Raw genomic sequence first — 22,356 nt, 5'->3', positions numbered from 1 at the left:
CATGGTAGCAGGGTGACAGTCCTTTGTGGGTTTGTATCTAAACTCCTCTTTATTCATTTTTTTAATATAAAAACACAGATCAGTGCAGCTTTTCATCCCTCCACGAAATGGACAGGCTGAAACCAGCACATAGACTGCACCAATTTTGAGACAAATTTTTACTGCCAGTGTACACTTTTGCCTTGAGAATGTTTAGAAAACAACATTAATAATGTCTCTTTTGGACAAGAAAAGACGTGAGTATTTTAGATAATCCATTGATCAATTGAGCTTGTATTAAGAATATACAGAACCAATAGTTGAAATAGATTACAAAAGAAACATTAATGCATTTACATTTAAATTGTCAGTACTATTTTGATTGCTAAGGTTTGTCACTTATCACTACACAATTTAGGCCTGCTTGTTACAATGAAATGTCCTGTATGTAAAGTCTTCACTGAAGTGTCATGGGACCTGATACTGCTCAGCATACTGCAGGAACATAAATAGGCCAAGCTGCACTGCCTGTCCTGGCAGACATAAGACAATGATAAATAAATCAGGATTGAGATCCGGCACTCTGCACTTGGCCATACGGTCTGCCGTGGTGGCCGATTTACAGAGCCCAGGACGCTAAATCCAACCTGACAAGAGCCGCATCAAACTTTTACAGCCTTGTAAGTGATCCGCTGCTGCACTTGGGAGCTGTTTTATTGGAGAGATTAAAATTGTATGGTTCATAGTGAAATATATACACAAAGACACACAGACACACAGACACACACACACACACACACACACACACACTTCTAATGTTTCAGTGTGAAATCCATGCACAAAAAAGCTCCCTCCTTCTGTCATATATTACACTTTGCTGTCCATCTTCCACTTCTCCAGTCATCTATCCTCAACTTACTCCATCTCCTTAATTACTGCATTTCCTTACTAGACAATTCCTTGTAAATTTTCCAAATAATTTCTCTTGGGAGGGAGTAGCATAAGAAGTAGCCATAATTAACCAGCATTACTTCACCGGTGTGCAGTCAAAAAGTGGGACATCTACCATGGCTGAATCTGCAGATGGCTCTCTGGTTAATTATTCTGCATTATCTGTTTCTCCTGAGAGGACCTTTCTATTCCTGTTTTTTTTTTGTTTTTCCCCCTTCTTTTTGGCAATCAATGGTGAATTATAATTGGAGTAATGAATCTAAAGATTTCATGACTAACAAGATAGTTAGCAATTAAACATTTTATTAACAGTATCTATCAGTCAAAAGACACAAATGTGCTAACAGCCAATTAAAGTTTATACTTTTGTTTTTGTCAGCAAATAATAATAAGTCATATGCGTAAAGAATATGTTCATCTGAATTCCCTGAACAAAAATATGTTGGACAAGACTGTATGGTGGTCAGTTATACCAGTTATTAGTTGAATTCCGGGAACAGATTTTGCATCAAAATAACTGTATGCGCATATAAATAGTTGACATTAAAGTATGCTGGGAGAGTTACCAGTAAACAAATGGGAATATTCAGACTGAAGTCTTGATACAAGGGTGGTTTATTAGATGCCACTAATGTATCAGTGATCTAGTTAATTAATTACAACCTTACTTTTGTTGTCACCACCTACTGATTCGAAATCCAACAAACCAATAACATCCTTGGATCCATTTTTGTAATTGTGGAAGAAACTCAGCAGTTGGAAATATTCCCATTACTTTTATAATTGCTATTTTAACAAGCAAAACGTCTTAGGTGTGCATTTTGGGTAAAGAGGACCTAACCAGTGGAGAGTAGCAGAAAAGTAATATAACTAATGATGTTAATAATTACTGTTGGCGGGGAGTAATAGGTAAAGTAATAATATTACTTAGAAATTAGTAATAGATTACGTTTCTTGAGTAACCAGCCCAATACTACTTATAAAGAACAAATTACAAGAGGGCTAATGAATACATTTAATAAGTCATCCTAAAGCAAGGATTGGGGTTTTCCCAAACCAAGTTTGCTGCAAGGTGTAAAATCTGAGTGGTGCTCAAACCCCAAGGTGGCCCTGGTATCTTCATTCTGTTCCTAGAGAAACAACTGCCCATGCCATCTAGAGATGCTGTTGCTGATACCATGTAGCGAGCCAATCAGTTAATGAAGATCAGGATAACGTATGTATGATTGTGGCATGAGTTTGATATACTTCCCTCTGGGGGAGCGTCACATCTAAAGGTTATGACAGTTACAGGATTAATATGTGTTGAAGGCTTGCGTCAATTGAGGCAGCGCCACAGGAACAATTATTATATATTATTTATATATATATTATATATATATATATCATATTGTCCACCCATGTCCTGCCTCACAAGATGTGAAGGCTTAAAAGACAGAAGTCTTTCATATTTTATCTGCGGATCAGCTGTTAGTTAAAATTTTGGGAGTAAACTTAGATTTGCCAATGAATGTGCTGCTAATCTGGAGGATATTCTTGGTGGATGAGTTTTCACCTCCTCAACTCCCTCCCCCGCTCCAGACAGCTCCCCATGGTGAAACTGTGCCAATTCCAAAGGAGTGATTAAGGGGGATTGAGGAAGATGAAAGTCTGGGGCTGAATAACCTGTAATACAATTCACTTTAATAAAGTGCCCATGTGGCTTATACATTGTTGGAAAGTCAAAAATATAATTTGGAATATGTCTTAGAGAATATAATAATATCAAAGCTGTGATAAAAGATATCCAGCAGCGAGACACTTTAAAACAGTGGGTCTCTAAATTGTTTAATTAAGGTTTCACGAAAAGGAGTTTGATGGCTTAGAAGGGAATGGAAATACATTGTACTAAAATAATCTAGAGACAGCAAACCCACAGGACTCAACGACAATGTACAATTTTAATCTGTTTCATTGCATGATCTAGATTTGTTGGTGTGTCCAAAGCTGATGGAGATAGATTTTGCAGTAACATACTGTAAGTCATACTGCATCTTCAATAAAGAAAAACAGTTACAAAAAAGAACACATTAACCTTTTAACCCTTGGCCACATCAAGGAGCTCTATTCAGGGACTTGTTCTCATGAAAGCATATCACATTCAGACAAAAACTGATGATGAAACATTTAATGTTCTCATGAAATCCTCTTAAGGCTTGTGCGAGGTGTCCCAGAAAAAAAGAGTATTTGATCTGTTATAACAATAATTTGTGGTGCTTGTACCCATCTGTGACGGCATCAAAGCACTTTTTAAAGCTTTGTATTGTAATTGTTTTGAATTGCAGAAATGGAGGGAAAGCAGAAATTAATAAATATTAAACTGACTAGGAAAGCAGAGCATGGACATGTTAAAACCTGGAACAGGGGGTCCGCGGCCCCTATGTAAACACAGGATGATAAAAATTATGGTTCTGTTACATTAAGGTCACACAGGGTGCTGCTATTGTGAATGCTCACTGGAAAGGCTCTGCTAAGTTAAATGGAACCGAGCCTTCAAGGTCCAGTGTGTAACATTTAGGATGATGTATTGGCAGAAATGGAATCCTATTATACTTTTTATTTTCATGCATTTCTCAAATCTAAAGTATTTTACAAGCCATAATTCTGTTTCCCTGGTAATACCAGAGCTCCTTCCTAATACTCATTACCATCCCGAAAGGTTCCAATGCAATGAAAACGTTGTTCTCTACTCGAGTAAATAGGACAAACCGTGGATACGACTTGGCAACAGGAAATATTTCTAGTTCCCTCCACTCATACAGCCCTTTGGCTCAGCTACGAGCCAGAAAGCTAACATTATGCTAGCAAGATTCAAAGTCAGTAACAGTCTATGGACGACAAACAGTCAATATAATTTGACAGTACGTTTAAAAACAAAATAAACTAGATATCCATACTATTGTCCCCAAATCAGTATCAGAAAACATTTAGGGCATGTGTACCGACGGCTGCAGCCTGATGTAGTGAGTAAAATAGCAGATGGGATGTGTAAGGATTGATTATACAAAGTACCAGTGAGCTCACCATCCTGTGGTGTTCACAGGATGAGGCACTGAAGGACTATACTAAGTGTTAGTGAGATATATTTATGAGATATTCATATTTTGTCCAAAATCAGGAATTAATGGACACCTGGCAGCCAATCAGAATCCAGTATTCACTCTGACCATGGTATAAACATATATATGTCTGTCTATCAGCTAAGCTGTCTTTTTCTGAACTGATATCGTAACTCATAGATGGCACCCATTTACTTTAATATAGAGGATATATGCTTCTATTTTAATCAATCAAGCTGTCTACGCAGGCTGTGTTACAGCTCACATTTCACTCACATGATATGTTACATGTTTCTTTAATTTTATATGCATAACAGTGTGTGTTGGGTGGCCTACAGTCAATACTGTGTGATAAATTGACTGTATCATTGTTCACGCCCATTGAATTGAAGTCTTGGCAAGTTAGGTTTCCAGTTTATTGAGATTCTATATATTTTTTAAATATCTTTAAGTATTCCTTTTCAGCCCTTTTTCAAGTAACATCTGTGGTGACTACAGCGCTGTGATGAAACCATGTGAGATGATGTAAATTCCAGGTTGCAGTGTGTATTTCAACACATTCCTGTTGCTTTTATCAGATGGGGGGGGGTGCATTGATACAAAGGAGCTCACATGAAGGCACATGGCCCAATCTCAGTCTCACAACAGTACACATAAAAGGATTACTTGTTTGCATGGGAAGATGAATCAGATTAGAGGGAAGGCAAGCGAACAGATCTTGCCTGTTGATCATGGCTTACTGTTGGCCTTACCCTATCTCCATACCTCTATCACACCATAAATATATTGACCATGTACAATATTGCCAGAACATAATATTAAATGATGAATATTGAATGTTCTTTATCTGTGGGGTTTAAATATGGGCGATTTTATCTTCCTCCTTTCCGTTGTGCATGCAGTGGTCTCAGTAAAGAAACCAGCGCCACCAGGACCAGCTCTCTTGATATTTCATCACAGTGTCTGAATTAGGTGTGGTCAGTGATGCTTTCTAGGAATTTGTATAGTCTTTCTAGGTTGACCTTCAGCTGCCAGTCTTGCACTGTTCAGGCAAGGCCAGCCGACACTCTCAGCTGGGGTTGCAGCTTCACTGCTGTTTTGACAGAAGTTAGGATCTGCCGTGCTAGGAGGGGGTGCTAGCTGTGGGTCATGCCGCTGCAGTTGGTGTCTGCCTCCAGCAACTGTTGTGGTGCCAACGATAGCAAAAAAAATGTTCCTCTGTAAAAAATGTCAGTCTTAATAAGTCTCTTAGTCATAAAAATCCTCCCATCTTTTGTTTTTAAGGATTGGGGTGACACATATCTACCAATGAATGTCCTAAAAACAAAAGTACCCTGTTTTATGTTGTTTTCTTGTTGTTTTATTGGCTAGGAGCTAAAGACTGTAGGCTAGATGGTAACCCTCTTAAAACCTTAAACAGTCATGGTCCTCCTGCCCAAGTGGTTTCCCTTAATCTAAGTAATTAGAGCTCCTTTTATGACTGTTTATGTGTGTACAGTACACACTGCTTGATTGACATCTCCCTCACTCCCTTATTAGGTGATGCAACTGTTGGGGCGGGACAACTGATTCCCCAAAAAAACATTTAGATATAATCTGAACCCATTAATGTCCAGAGTTTTAGATTTCATAATGTCCTTTACAGCACTACTAGTACTAGCTAAACTCTTTAGATCGCAAGATACTAGGGGTTATCTTTTTTTTTTCCAGGAAAACACCTGGATAACAATAGGTTAGGAATTTTGGATCTATTCTTCTGTATTGTAACAATATAGATTTTAAAAGAAACATTATAATCTGATGCTTTTTTTGCTATTGTGCATACCTAAAAAAAGATTTTATAATGTATTCCTATGAAGTAACCCCTGACTAACAACTAATGATACAAAAAATGTCTGTATCTCAAAAACTACAAGGAGTTATAAGAAATGATTGGTACCATTGGATTCAAAACAACTTTGGTTTCAATAATATGTGCTTGGACCAAGTGCAATTATTTTTTTTTACATTTAAAAGAAAATTAAATTTGTCTACCAGTTAAGTCATTATAAATAAGTAAAATCAAAACCTTTGATTTTGTCACGTGTAGCCATAAGTCTTGACAGCTCCCACAACAGATTTTGTCTTTCCCACCTCCAACAGAAATAAATCTGTCAGGCTTCTCCTTAACATACTAAATATAGTTTAGAGTTGTAGATTCACAAATTGTTTAAAATAGTTACTGCACTTTTTGCAGTGTGGGCTCTTCAGAAACTCTAGCGTATCCCATCCAAGACACAGAGGGAATGCTGCTGAGATAATAGCAAGTTTACGGTGCATAGAGGATCCAAGTGCTGTCTTGTTATCTATCCCAAGCCAAGGATGCTGAGTTGAAGCAAAATATTCCTCAGACAAAAGAAGAGAGGAGGCTTTGAAAATCCTCTAACCAACTTATTGTCAGTTTTGCACTTGCCAGGCAGAGCATAGACCCAACAGGAGGGGAACACAGAAGCATGGCAATTTGATTGGACCTCCAGGGCCAAACATTCAGCTGTGGCAAACTTTTGACAAGCTTTTCGTCGAGTTTTTTAAGCACCCACACATCAGGTAAGCTTCCCCGGTTGTAGAGCTCAGATAATGAATGGAGTTACAAGGGGATCATGCTGTTCAAAAAGAAAAGTTACTTTCCTATATTCCATGCTCCTAACTGCTATTTCCCAGCATCCTACTAGTGTCTAACCCTTAATTCAACCGATGATTTCACCACTTCCCATTGATATTTGCCTTGTATCACAGTTTTTATGGCTGTATTTGCTAGCTTTTGTGTTCAACACCACACACGCACTCACACAAACACCGAAAACAGCCTCCTCATGGCCAATAGAAAACGTGATGAGCTGTAGAGGTCAGTCAGCTTCACATCCACACACACTCTCTAACTCACGCACAGGGGGAATTGGACTGCCTATTCCCATCTTATTTGACCCCATCACTGTAGCTATCCCCTGCCAGGCAAACACAATAGACCACCATGACATTAACCATCTATTACAAGAACACTTTGCTTTCCTTCGGATGCACATTTAGGTCCCTTAAGGGGTGAATGCCTTAGTTTAGTACAGGCTTTGTGCTCGTGCCACACCGGACAAAATCCCCTAAGGCCTATACTATAGACCCAGTACTACTGCTGCATGCTGTGCAATGCCTCCTAATGCTCATTTCTCTATTTGATATCTGTCAGCCTATCCATGTATGAATCCATTCTCTGTCATCATCTTTCATCATCTCCCGTCTCCTTGACATGGGATTCCTGACACATGTTGTAATTCTGGTTAATGGTATGGAGAAAGATGAGAAGTTTAACCAGCGCTTTCCCTGTCAAATCCGGTCAAGTCATATTTATACATAAAACGCTTCAGCACAACTCACCTTACAGAGAACAGAGGATGCAACAAAGAAGAAACACATCACACGTTGAGAGATGGATGATGAAATAAGGCATTGATCATGTGTATTGCTGGAGATTAGAAAGTGTATTTAACAAAAAAAACTAAAGCTAATATGCTCACAATGACAATGCTAACATGCTGATGTTTCACAGATATATCCACATTATCTAGCATGTTAGCATGGTAACATTTGCCAATGATGACCAAACACAAAGGCTCTTTGGTTTATAATCAAAACTAAAGTACTGGACAAAGTGAAGTTTCAATGAGGCTAGATGAAAAGTCTAGTTTCATTCGATTTATATGTCATTTATAACGTCACACTCAAAGACCAAAATCTCCTTGATTATTGACCAAATGAATAAAGACTCTGAAATAATTACTGCAAACTTCAAAAGCTATAAAGTAAACCTTTCATTGCTAAGACTATTGTGTTACATACTGTATTGAATGGCATGTTTGTGTTTTAGAAAAATTTATATAAAGTGAAAAATAGACTCAGCATGTGGCACAGATCAAAAGCCACAATAAAGCTTGGACTTCTAAGAGTCCATGGCCTTCTGTTTGCAGTCAATCACACCACAAAGAACAACTCTTCAGATTATGAATGTCCTACTAACAAATCTACATTACAGAAATTGTTTGTAAGCACCGCAATGAGACTTTTATTGTAATACCAAGGCGCAAATGCGGCTTTACAGCAGAACCTCTCTGATATGTATAGGATCTTTGTGATTTACGGAAAAAGCAGGTAGACGCCTCTGGCTAAGTATGAGAGTTCAAAAATATGATGCTGCTTCCTTTTTCTGTGATTCATCTGGAGTTCCTTATTCCTTGTCTAAAAGAACAGGAACTTTTTAATTTGACAGTTGTTCAAGTTTATTAAAAGCAAAAGGAGCACATGATGTAATACATTTTATGTTTAACACTGAAGAGTTTTATGACTTTCTAGTTTATGATTAGGAGTTTTTCATGATTCTAGATTATGTTAAATGTGTTACAAAAAGACACTTTTGAAGGGAAGATTACTCTTTTTTCTGTCCTTCTGTGAAGATGTGAGTTCTCTATTTCAAAACACAATGTGGTATTTTAAATTTTTTAACAAAATCATTAAGTACATCATGCCATATCTCTAATACACTGTTGCCCATAAAGTTTGAATAATTTTGTTTTCAGACAGAATTCTCTTTTTATTCCTATTTATACACACCAGTTGTCACCTTTCACCAGCTGCAATAATTACGTCCATCATAATTAAGTCCACGTTTTTACAATTGGCTGTATGATTTTCAACCAAATGTGACACAGGAGTTCCCTATGCTATGCCTTGTTCAACGCAACTGGCAATACGCCAATGAGTGCTTGCACTCCGACAGGATGGACACAAACAACCCAACATTCCTATCACAGAGGGCAGGGCGGTCTGTAAAATCCTCAAACATCATCGAGAGGAGGGTCATTTGAGTGACCAAGTGTCCACGCCTTCAACACAGTTTCTCAACTTCACTGGGCTAGGGAGCACAGAAGATTACAGCTTGGGCACTGGCGACATGTTGCCTTTATGGATGAGAGCCGCTATATCCTTCACCGTATAGATGGAAGACAAAGGGTGCAGCGATTAAGTAGTGACAACCTCCACAATGACTGCATCCAGGAAACCACTCAAGGAGGTGGCGGCTCAGTGATGGTATGGGCCGGTATTCATTATGGAGGAAAAACGCCATTGGTGGTGCTGGATGGAAACATCAACGCCGTCGTGTACTGGGACATCCTGGAGAACCATTGCCTCCCACACGCAAGACAGTCCTATGGGAACAACTTTAGGCTGCAGGATGACAACGCAAGAGCACATAGGGCAGCTGTAGTGAGAGAATTTCTTGATGCAGAGGGGGTGCAGCCGATGCCATGGCCCTTCTTGCTCCCCTGATATGAACCCTATTGAGCATGCCTGGGATACCTTAGGCCGAGGCCTTAATGAGAGGGACAATATTCCTCAGAGTAATTAGTAATTAGCCCAGGATCTGACCGGCATCAACAAGCTTGTAGACAGTATGCCAAGACGTCTTAACGCATTGATACATGTTAGGGGTGGCCATGGCCATACTCAATATTAGTGACTGAGTGACATTTGAAAGAGTAATATTGGACATTCTTATGCATGAAATCCCCTCAAATATGTGTTTCCTGTTAAATTGATCAAGGTTGAAAAATTTAAACAAAACCCTTAATCCTATTGTTCAATACCCCCAATTTAGTTTAAGAATACACAGTTGCAAAGGTTAATTGTGGTTTAATTTTCACTGCAATATGTTCGGAATAAATTGATCAATAAAGTTTTGAGAAAATACACACTTTATCTATCAAGAATAAATCACATTGTCACAATCATTTCATAATAGGTAAAAAATCTTTTATTCCAACTTTATGGGCAACAGTGTATTTAAGGGATCCAGTCAGTCACTCTTATCATTCTCCAAAGCAATGACTCGTTACCTTCTATCAGACATTGAGCTATCAATCATTTTTCTAATAGGATGTTAAAAATGAGTGGATATCTCAATTTGGAATTAAAACTATCTGGGGTTTTCTCCCTCCCTATAAAAGAGCTTATAGTGGGACTGAGGCCAAACACATTTTTATTCTTTTGTCTTGATCCAATTTTTATTCAAATGATCAAAGCCTCCCCTGGGTGATTTTCTATCAGTGTGTCTGTTAAAGTACAGTATGTTTCCCCTGACCCTGATAGGTCTTTAGTGGTGCTCTTGAGATGGTGATGAAGTGAGGAAGTCCATTAACAAGAAGGACAAGGTGGAGGGAGCATTTAAGGCCAAACCCAAAATTAAACACATACACACATACACACGCATGCACCTGTGTATACACGTTTATTAGGTACACGTTTACAGCTTAATGCAGTTATTAGAATAATGTTAAGATCATACTTGATGCAGTAGATAGTGGTCGTTTTTAAGTGGATTACCTGATAATGAGAGTAGTTTCTAATGATTAATCCATTCCAGGGGAAGATGTACAGTGGGTTGACTCATAATAAGTCTGAGTGACTGAGAGCTGCTGTTGCATCTGGAAGAGAAGTCAGAGCTTCTCTGTTTTAAGTTTTAAACCAAGTCAGTGATGAGCGTCACTGTCTGCTGAAGCGTCTGCTTTTTAGCCAAAACGTTTGCCACAGCAAAGCTGGTGTGTGCATAGTTATTATTTTTTTCTTTCTTTCTTTTCCTGTTCATCACAATTTGTGAAGGAGAAGAGATTGGAAAAGGCCGTGCAGTTTGCTGAGTCTCAATCTTAAGATCAGGTGTTATGTTACAATTTGATGAATGATTAAGGAATGATTTGGGTAAAGGTTTGGCATTGACAGTACAGTACATCGCCTCCCTCTAACATCCATCTTATAATATGAGCTGATATTTGTCTGCACAGAACCAGGCTGTATCTGTCAGAATGGGAATATTTCAGCCATGATCTAAACATCATTGACTTTTTGGTAAGTGGAGTGGACCTTGTATAGAGCCTTTCTAGTCTTCCGACCACTCAAAGCGCTTTTACACTACGTGCCACATTCAGTGATGGCCATCGAACAGAAACTAACTCATACATACGCATTCACACCAATGCTGTGCATTGGGAGCAATGTGGGGTTCAGTATCTTGCTCAAGGATACTTCGACACGTGGCAGGAGGAGCCGGGGATCGAACCAACAACCTTCCGAGTGGGGGACGACCCGCTATGCCTCTGAGCCACAGCCACCCCATTTTTGGTTATCTTACATCTCGACTACTGCAGATCAGAGTTGGAGTGGCCTGCTGGTAAAACATGAAAGGAAAGGGCAAAAGTGCAGATATCTACAGCTTTACAAGTTGTTCATAACCACCTGTCCAGATATATATTTTTTTACTTTTGTCCTTCAGGCAACTGCATAGCTGCAAAGTATTGATTACCATGGCATACATACACAACATAACCAACACTAATTGTAAGTGCTGCATGGACTTCAAGCTGCAAATTAAATGTCATATCAAAATGGTTTATTAATCTATGTTAGATACACAAATCAATATTTTAATCTCAGCAGTGGATCAAGCGACTGTGTAATGTGAAAGTGGTCTTCTGTAGTTATGAACAATTGTGCGATTTCACAGCTGTAGAGTTTTTTTAATGTCTTTCAACCCTTGTTTTGGTTTTCTGTCCCACAACTTTGCTGGTTCAGTCTCACAACTCTCCCCATCCCTATTTCCAGCTGCATCAAGCAGCTGTTTTCAGCAACAAAGCAAGAATAAGCTCACTCTCTGCACCAAGCAACAGACTGACACAGTTAGCAACTAGCTGTGTAAAATAGTGGAGTTATGGAGTAGTAGTAGTGGAGCCAGATATTTCCCTCAGGAGTTGCTGGAGACCAAAAACACATAAAGCTGAAAGGAATTGTTTCATCTTCAATTGTCAGGTGGAAACAAACACAACTCCAAATGAAAGATAACATTGCTCCAAGTTTCATCAGCCAACACTTTGCTAACACCACCATAACTAGAAACTTATATATAAAGTTTTTGGTCACATTTCACTTTATCATTTGATGCATTTGTTTGTTACATTGTATTTTTTTCTTAATTATTTTTAGGCAGTCACTTAGCTATAGCTACTTTGTATATTAGCTTTAGTAGCTACTGCAACAGACCTAAGTCTGGTTAAACTTCAGGATTTATTTAGAAATGTATTTTAATTTTTTTGCTGCATGACTCACAGCCTGTAAATACACACAATACAAATACAATACAAAGTACATTATACAAAGTGTACAGAATAAAAACAGGCATAATGTCCAAAGTTTTGTGTGGCCATAGTAAGAGTAGTCTAGTAGGATTGGCATCATCATTATAAGCAGCCATGGGGTTTACACTTCACATGTTTGAACACATCTGTCTTCAACATGCAGAAAATGGAGCGTACGTTCTGTTCTGAAAGATAGACACTGGCCTTCTGGCTGCTAATGCAAGTATCTTCCCTCCTGCAGTTTCCAGCACTTTCCTCAGGGCCTCCCTCTTCCTTCAAGGCCTACACCTCTCCTCTCAGCTCCTTCAGGAGCATCTCAACTCTTCTTTAAGTCGGCATCTCTCAAATGTTGTCTGTATTCACATTTCAGGTTCAGCTTGACAAGGTTTGCCTCCTTTGAACACACACTCAGCTTCAATAGAGATACTTCATGTCTCTCTCTTGCATGCCCTTGCTCATGCCTATTACTTCTGTGAGACACACGTTGTCATGTAAGGGGAAACCAACACACACACACACACACACACACAGCCAAGCCTCTGAGTCAGCCTGGGTAAAATGTATGTGTGTGTTAAAAAGAGGGGCAGTTTTAAGTTGACTTTCATGTGTGTGTTTCTTCTTGTTGTTGTCAAAGTAATTGGCTTGGTGGAGGTGGGATGAGGGTAGCCTCTGCACTGCTATACAACAGAGCATCTGATAAATCTTCACATCTTTATTCAAGACCTCCAGTACTCCCCAAGGAAGAGACGAGAGATACAGAGAGAGAGAGAGAGTAGACGAGTGTGAAGGAAAGCAAGAGAAGGAAACTATGACTTTTAAAGAAAACAGGGAAAAAAATCTGTATGGCCAAAAATATGTGGACACTCAAACATTTCAAAGACAAACAGGGTGTAGAGTTTATGCAACACAATTATTATACTTAACTAAAACTAAACCAAAAAGTAAAACTAGGTGTGAAAACACATTTTAGCTGACTAAAATAAAAATAAAAAAAACAAAAGCATACCAAAACAATATTGTGTACTTACAAAACTAACTAAAATAAAATACAAATATACAGGAAATGTTGTTTTTAGTCTTTGTCAATTTTATCAAATTTACACAAGCATGAGGAGGCATTGTTGCATATGTTTGCTGAGACTAGGATCCAGGTCTGTGTGTTTGTATTGTAATACCTGTTCTCAATTTCTTGAATCTTGCCCCTACAAATACCCCCATATTATAAACAAATGAAATAAAGAAAATTAAACTAATACTGAAACTAATACAAACTAAAATAAAATAAAAAAAATTCAACCAGTAAAAACTGAACTAAAACAAGCAAACCCGCTCTGGAAAGTAACTGTAATTAAACTGAAAACAAAATTTAAAAATGCTCTGCACGCTGTACTAACAACTCCCAGAGATTTATTGTCGAAAAGAAACGTTTTCTAGTATCTTTGAGTCTTTTAATTTAAAACATGCGTACATGAAGGGTTGTTTCACTGGCATTTGATGAATTTCAAATGTATAAAAAAACAGAAGCAGGCAGGAGGGAATAATTTGTGAATGATAAGATAATATTTCAATTAAAGAGAACAACAGCAGAATGGTAAGTATGACATAACTCTGTTGTTATGAAAGAGGAATTATTGCTGCGGAAATGTACATTATTCTGAATTTACCATGAGAACTAATATAGTTCAGGTCATTATTTCAATTCATTATTATTATTATTATTATTATTATTATTATTATTATTATTATTAGTGACATGCCTTTATTTCTTATATCTAGTTTACACTCTCCCAGTAGTATTCCTCTCATTATGTCCTCCCATTCTGACCCAATAGGACTCATCTATTACTCCCATCGCTTTCTAACATGCCCTTTCTCCCTCCTCACACATCTTTACACACCTCTGTTTTCTCTCATGGAGTCATCCCCTCTCTCCAGCATGTCCTCCCCCCCCTTATCTCTTGCTGCCTCCCCGATCACACCATCTTCTCCATCTCTCCCCTCTTTTGATCTTCCCCATATGTCTTAGTTGTTTGCCACCAAGCAATGATTCTTCCTCATGTGTTCCAGGATGAGGTATTCGTCATTCGGACAAACCTCGACACCCTCTCCTAAAATGAAATGATTGCTGTTGTAAAAAGTAACCACAGCACCAGCACACGTTCCCTTTAAATTAGATTACTGTTACACTGAACTCTCTCTTATAGATTGGCTTTCATGAAATAATCATCTTCCTGTCAGTGTCACAGATTGCGAGAGCTAATCATTATTTCCAAATCACTATTTTAATTTGCAGGTTCAATAAGATTCCTGGGAAACAACACAGACACTCACAGTCAAGAATACAGAAAAAATATAATTCATTTATGAACATAACATTATCAAAACTATCATTGGCCAATGCATTAAATAATAACAACTGCTTTCGCCCTTCTAATTTCCTCAAAGTAACTTAAAATTGTCGTATTTATAGACATTTTGTCGATTTCTTGTGCATCACACATTTTCTATCTGGAAACTTTGGGATAGGTCTTCAACTAACTATTTAGCTGATAATTTGCTTTGTTAATTAATGTTTTGATTACTTTTCCAGTTGATTGAATTTTGTCAATAAAATGTCTGTGATTTTGGTGTGTTTCTGAATTATTTGTCTCAGAGCTCAAAGTAATGTTTCTTCTGTTGGTCCAACAGCCTAAAACTCAAAACAGGCTCAGTGTACAACAATATAAAGGGATGAAAGCTGCAAGTACACTTATATTTTTCTTATATCTTATATTTATATACTTCTTTATTTTTCTGTGTTTTTATGATCCCTCTGTTGTTTTTATTGTTGTTTCTCCTGTGTTGTTTCATCACTATGACATGTTTTGTCTGACCTTGTGAAGAAAAGTGTTATATAAATGAAGTTTATTATGATATATTATGTATGGACATTTTTGCTTGATTAATAATCAAAATGATTGTCAATTAATTTATGTCAAACAAGAAATAGATTCATTAATGTCTTTTTATACGAGTTTGAACAACGTTTGGCTGCACAGCGTTAGTTTGTATTAAAACAAAATTTTGCAAATGTATAATAACTCACAACACTATGTTTATATATATATTTTACATTTTATTTCTTCCTTTTAAAGGGTCTTGCACTAATTCTGAATTTACATTATTATATATACACACAAATTCACACTGGTTGACAGCCATCCTTTAGGCTTTAGGAAAGTTCTGTGGTGTGTGTGCTTTTTTAACTAAGGATGTGTAGGATGCAAATTTAACGATTCATATAAGCTTTTAAGGAACAGACACTGCCATGTTTTTGAGTGCTATGCTGCCGTGTTTTTAGACTTGTCTGTGACTGTGTGTTTTTTTATGTACCATCTGAATGTGAGAGATTTGATGAACTCAACCGCTTTTCTGTGTGCTCCCACTTAGTTGTATACAAAGTGTATGCTTGTATCCTTGCTGTTGCTCGAGACCACTGCAGCAAAGTGATGGATGGCAAATGCCTCGAGCTCACATTGACTTTTTACTGAGGCACACCACACTGTCACTCTCACGCCTCACCATGTGACATCAGAGCACTTTATATTCATTCATGTCAGGCCTTTCCCGTCTGCCATATGTCGGAAATGTGTGTGTGCCCCAGCTTTCGTGTAAAATTGTTATTTCTTGCTTTCCACCTGCATTTGTGTGTGTACGTGTGTCATCGCCAAGGCTAGATGCAGCCCTGCTTGTCAGCTGTTTAACCCCGGAGCAAACGTGAAAGCTTGTCAGCGTAAGACTGCTCATTCCTACTGCTGGCTCTTATGTGTAGAGTTCACAACCGTCTCCTCGACACTACTGTGGTGCTGCTACAGAGTAATGCTTAAAATGTTACTGCAGGCTATTCAGCACTGAGAGAAAACTGAAAATATAGATCAGTGTAGCTGTGGACGTTTAAGATATTAATATGGATAAGATTTTTGCAACAGAGTATCCACGGATGCTGTTTGCTGTCATGCTGATATTTTACCTGGGATGTGTAACTGTCGAACATTTTCTTTTTTTCATGAGCTAACAGAGGGAATGAATGCTTGCCGTGCAAACTGCAGCTAGCTGGTTAGCTGTTAGCATATAGATGTGGTTATCGAAGCTAAACTATTTCTCAGATAGTGTCGTGTCATTATTGTCCATTTTACACAGCTTGTAATATACTGTATAGTTATAGTTAACAAGGGCTTACATGGTGACTTATGTATATATAATAGTTGTATGACGCTCGATTTTCAGTATTCATTATGAAGGGGAAACACGAGAAGAAATAAGAAAGACAGAACAGTACAGTGGAGTAAAGGAAAAACAAAATAAGATGAGGGAGGACAAACAAGGACAAATGACCATCACTATTCCTTGACACTGCATAATGCTGGAGGGGCCGCACTGTATACTGTGTATTTCTCCTTCCCCATACTTCCCTCTATCATTGCCCTCTCTGGCTCTCTCCCTGGCTACTGAATAGCAATGCAACACATTAAACAGTCTCGAGAGGGGATACAGCTAAGAGCTAACAAGACTCAGCAGTCACTGGCTGCCTACCAATAGAGGCTTATAGCATAAGACTGGCTTGAAAGAGAAAGAGAGAGATTAAAGTGGTATTCAACTAACCCTCTCTGGCCTTCTGTTGATTTAAATGGAAAGGGCGAGAGAGGTAAGAGAATTGCAGACAGAATGAGATAGAATGAGAGGGGGAATGGGAAATAAATAGATAATCAGACAGAGAGGGGAAGGGCGGAGATGCAGGCTGATATAGATACAGGCACTGCAGAGGTCCCATGTTTTATTATGGGGTTGCCTTAGGGCTGCCAAACACCCAAGAAAAGTTGTGTGAAAAGTTAAGATTTTTATTCTCTTTACAGTTGAAGGTTACATGACTAATTGCGTATTGTGTTGTCTGTGTTCTAAGTGTTTTGTGTTGTGCAAAGACTGTTGAGTCAGTTGGGGCTGAAGGCTCTAACTCTGAAAATGAAAGACCTTTGTAGCCCACTATTTATCTCTGCTGAAGACTAAAGGCTTGCTACATGCCCAGCTGAACTGTCAGATGTCAAACTGCCTTGTCAATCTGGTCTCTCTCCCAAGTCCTCAAATACTGATGCTTGGTCAGTGGTTGTCCAATTCAAAATATGAGGCTGTAGGTATCCCTCTAGTGTCATTTCTGGGCACGCCCACCTTCAACGTTAGGTAACGTACTGTGAATAGCAAAAAAGTCTACATATGGAGGTGGTGGGGTGGATGGATGGCTCAAACAAACACAGGACTTTAACCAAGAAGAACAGAGTCAGGTATGTCTAATTCATGTGCTTAAGTTACGTTGGTGGCATAACTTAATTTATGATCTTTTCCTAATCCTAACCAAGTATTTTTGCCTAACCCTTATCAACTAGTATTTGTGCCAAAAACATAACCAAACTACCACCATTTCATAAAATAAACTGTGCAAACTGAAAGATGATGATGATGATGATGATGATGATGATAATGATGAGTCGAGGCAACAGGCATTTAACATAATGAGATGTGCTTGCTTCAGACTACACACTACACAGCTGCATCATCTGCTCATTGGTTTCTTATAGAATGTTGCTGTATTTTATTATCGTTGTTAGATAATGATAGTAGGGTTCATGACAATTATTATATATTTACTTTTAATTCAATTGACCATGTGGTATAATGTGACAAGAATGTAGTCTATGGATGTCATACATTTTTATTTTGTGTTCTGTACTTCCAGGTTTTTTTTGCGCCAAACTTTAAATGTAAGATAAAGTGCTAAATTCGGCCTCAATATAATCCATAAAGATACATTTTTGACGATTTTGCTGACTGGTGGATTAAATATATGTCAAATCAAACACAGACTCATACCTCTTTTAATTGTTTATTATTATATATACTGTACCATAGTAACTACCTGTATGAAGGTGAAATAATTTAGGAATTTAGCTTAGAATTTGCTTTATAAGACACTACAAACACAGTGAATGGCAGAAAGTTTTGATCATCTTCAGTAACTAATACAACTTATCAATACATCTGTAGAGTGCTAAGGTTTTAAACGTCACAGGTGCCGAAAACAATGAAAACACTTTAACACTATGTGACAGCACTCATAGCTCCTCCACCAAGCCCCTGCTCTCCTCCATCCTCTCTCCTCAAGATACAATTTAGGATTTAGGAATTTAGGAATTGAGATGTCCTTCAAGATGGCGCTCTGAGATTGATTTCCGGGTCACTGGCAGAGGGACGGAGGGGAGAGGAGACGAGGACGCATAAATTAGAAAAAGGCCCTTAGTCTTTGTGTTCCCTTGTTTCTGTGTCAGTTTATCCTGGTTGCTTTGTCCTTTGTTGCCCTGTTGTTGTTGTTTTTTGCCTTGCCTAGAGCTGTATCTGCCTTCCTACCTGTACCTGCACCTGCCTGTAAACAAGCTGAATCTATATTAAAAAATTGAAGTCATCCTGCTGCCTGCGCTGTCTTGCATTTGGTTCCAGTCCTGTGTTTCCTGAGTCATGACATTTAACTTTGCAAGACAGCAAATAAGTGTAGTGTCAAATTATTACTATAACTGTTGACACAACCACCAAAACATAATACAACAATGTCTGCCACTGTCACTTCAGTAAGTCCTCATAATACAGACTTCATACTGGTTACTGGGGCAGTTTATTGCATTGGGGATACATTTTGATAGGTCTTGGAGAAGGACAATTGCCATAACAGACTGAATAAATCTAAATACATTTAAATGTAAAGTTTTGTGGAAGTACATCACTAGAATATGTTTAACGTAAAGCAAATGCTGCACATGTTCACCATTTCTGTACATTTTCTTAAATGCACTACCAAGAAAAAACATTATTTTACCACATTACATATTCACATAAAAGCTTTATGTGTCACGACATAAATATTTTTGATGAATTGGAAGCCTCCTGGGGCCATTTTGCAGGAACAGTTGGCAGCCTCTAATTAGTTACTTGAATTCATCGCTGTCAGTAAAGACTGAACACAGACATGGCAAGTATTGTCCAGTGGAGAGGAAAAATGGCGAGGGATGTTTCCACTGATACTGAAAAGGGGCATAGTAGCCTGAAGGTTACGACTGGAGCATTAGCGGTTTAAATGCTGTTCCTGCTCCCTCCTTAAAACAACTACCATCAAGTTGCCCTTAAGCAAGGCACTTAACTCCAAACAACCACGATGTAAACGGGAAAAACGTTGAAGTAAAGCAGGTTGACTAAAGCCAGCCTGATCAAATTATAATTAAAATATATGTAAATGTGTGAATCTACTCAAAACACAAACCTTAACATGGCAAGTATTTACAATTAATTCTGTAATCATAAATTAGCAACACTGAAAACATCACAACAACTGAAAAACTGTGACTGAGCCATGGGTGGATGTGGAACCGAAATGGAAATTACTCCCACTCACAACATTTAGGGAAAGAAATGAAATTAAACATAAATAGAAGGGGGGGTTCACGGGACTTGAGAGCTGTGTTGGTGCCATCCTTCTTGTTTCTGCCTGGAGGGATTTAATGCTTCACTCTTCACAGAGTACATAAGATGTGGGAAAGAACAAGTATCTGGGTCTTTAAACTAAAAGGCTGAAGTGGAGAACAGGTACATAAAAAGTTCATGGCCAGGCTTTAAACTGTGCCTCGAAGAGAAGTCATGAGTTACTTTTTGCCCTGCTGTACCTGAAGCCTGAGGGAATCCTGGGGTCTACTTGGACTGTTTTTACCGTCGATGAGTTAACGTGGGCAATTCTGCAAGATATACAGTAAGGAAGGTTGTTGCATCCATTCTAATTGCAAAAATGCACTAATTCAGTCTAGTATTTTATTGTTTTGGGGTACTCATGGAGGTTCCCTGCAAGTTTCAGGGAATTATCAGAATCTTTACAACTAATGAAACATATCATGTACTGTTTTTCAAGATAAGCTTGAAACAAGTCCAATTTAAAGGATATTAAAGAAAAATATTTTGTAAATATAATACAATTATTGCAGAGAACTAGATAAGAAGATTAATACTACTCTCATGTTTGTCCGTTCAGTTTGTACCTGGAGTCAGTAGTCTGTTAGCTTAGCTTAGCCTAAAGACTGGAGACAGGGGGGAAACAGTAAGCCTGCTGTCCAATTGTATAATCCTTATTAATTAACACTTTTTTACTTTGTCGTTTAATCCATACAACAACCAAAGTGTGAAAACTAAAATTTTAAATATGGGACTATTTCCTGACCAGGATTAATGACTTCCTGGATCAGCTGGTTGTATGGCAACCACACTGTCACATCAAGACTTTTTTTTATGATTATTTTTTTATTTGTATGAATTAAATGAACAAGATATAATCTATTAATTTGTTCAACTAATTGAACTGTTCTTTTATCTTGAGCTGCCTTGCCTTGAACTGCATCACAGCAAACATCTGGTAAGGAGTGAGACGGGCAGCCAAGCTGACCAAATCATTTATGTCAGTGGACCCCCCTAAAGGGACCCCCTGTAGTGGTTTCTTTTGGTCATATAACATCGTTTTATGGTTTTGAGAGATACAAGAAACTCTAAAACTCTCAGCATTTGGTTCAATTCTGTAGAAGAAAAGTACATTTGAAGTACATTGGTAATGGAACTGTCAAATCTAACAATGGCCAGGCGCCAGAGACAAGAAAACACTGAATCTGTCAAAAAAAAAGTAGCCTATTAAGTATGTATAATTGTTCACAATTATTAAAAAAAATACATAATTGAAGTCCTTAACTCTACTGCTACACAGCCCCTGACCCTCAGTGAGCAGCTTATCTAATCGTTTTTACAAAATCTCAGTTTTTCCCGGCAACATTGAATCACTAAGCCAGCATTTCAGGATTAATATACACCAAAGCTCTTCTTTTTGGGAAAAAATAAATGCAGTTTTTTGAAACAAAGAGAGAATGGTTGAGTAGGATGGTTACATTCGGAAGTGCATCTTTTTCAGTTCAGCCGTTTTCCTTTCATTCTTCCTGCTAAGCTAAGCTAACTAGCTTCAAGCTCCAGCGATATATTGAATGGACAGATATGAGAGCGGTAGTGATCTTCTCACCTAACTCTCAGCAGGAAAGCAAATAAGTTAACTTCCCAAAATGCTAAACTATTTCACACATTAATTAAATAATACAACTGCTGAAAATGAGCAGTTATATATATGTATATTCATTTATTTAGATTTGATTTCTAATCCACTGTATTCCTGTTGGACTTTTGTGAGTGTTTGACAGAGAACATCTGCCAGTTTACTGAAAGATTAATGTTTCTTTGGTGAAACCTGCATATATTGTGCATCAGGTCCAATGACATATAAATATAAACATTAAAATACTCCGTTCTCTTCTCACTCTGTCGCTTACTTTCTCTAATGGACCTGAATAAAATCTCACTTTTTAAGTTCTATATCCATAAATAACTACCTCCCTCATTGCCCACACACACTGTATTTCCATCCTCTGTCTCTTTCAGCTCCTCTGTTCCTCTTTGTTTCTTTATGCTTCCCTGTCACTTTCTCTTTGTTTCTTTCTCACTGTCTCTCCCCGTTTTTGTATTTTATTTTCTCCTACTTTCCTCAATTTCTCTCCACATTTCTCTTTCTCTCTGTGTCTCTTAATTCTAGCCACAACCAACCACAGTCTCGTTCTCTACGTGCTTGGCTACCTGTCTAGGACTGAAGAACAATGTGTGTGTTTCTGTGTGTGTGTATATTCTCTGTGTACAAGGGCTGGGGAGAGGTTGTTTTTTTTTATTTTTTTATTATTATACAAAAACTGTCAACATTTCACAACAGTACCCACTCAACAAATGTAATTTATCTACAAAAAGCCACAATAAAAACCTGCATTAAAAGTCTTATGCTTATTAAAATATCACAGCATCATCAGCCACAACCCCTCCATACCAACCGTGCAGCACCTCTAGTTAACTCTGTTGATACTATGCAAACAGATGCTAACACTCCCAACAGTAAACAGAGTCCTCTCTAAAGGCCTCTGCACACCAACCGGACGGCCGACCGTTGGCAGAAAAGCAGTCGGACTGATCAGTCG

Source organism: Morone saxatilis, unplaced genomic scaffold, assembly GCF_004916995.1.
Source record: "Morone saxatilis isolate NCDOM2014 unplaced genomic scaffold, NCSU_SB_2.0 Contig22, whole genome shotgun sequence".
In the NCBI taxonomy this organism is placed as follows: Eukaryota; Metazoa; Chordata; class Actinopteri; family Moronidae; genus Morone; species Morone saxatilis.
The sequence above is the reverse complement of the archived record's forward strand: the minus strand, read 5'-3'. Positions refer to the sequence as shown.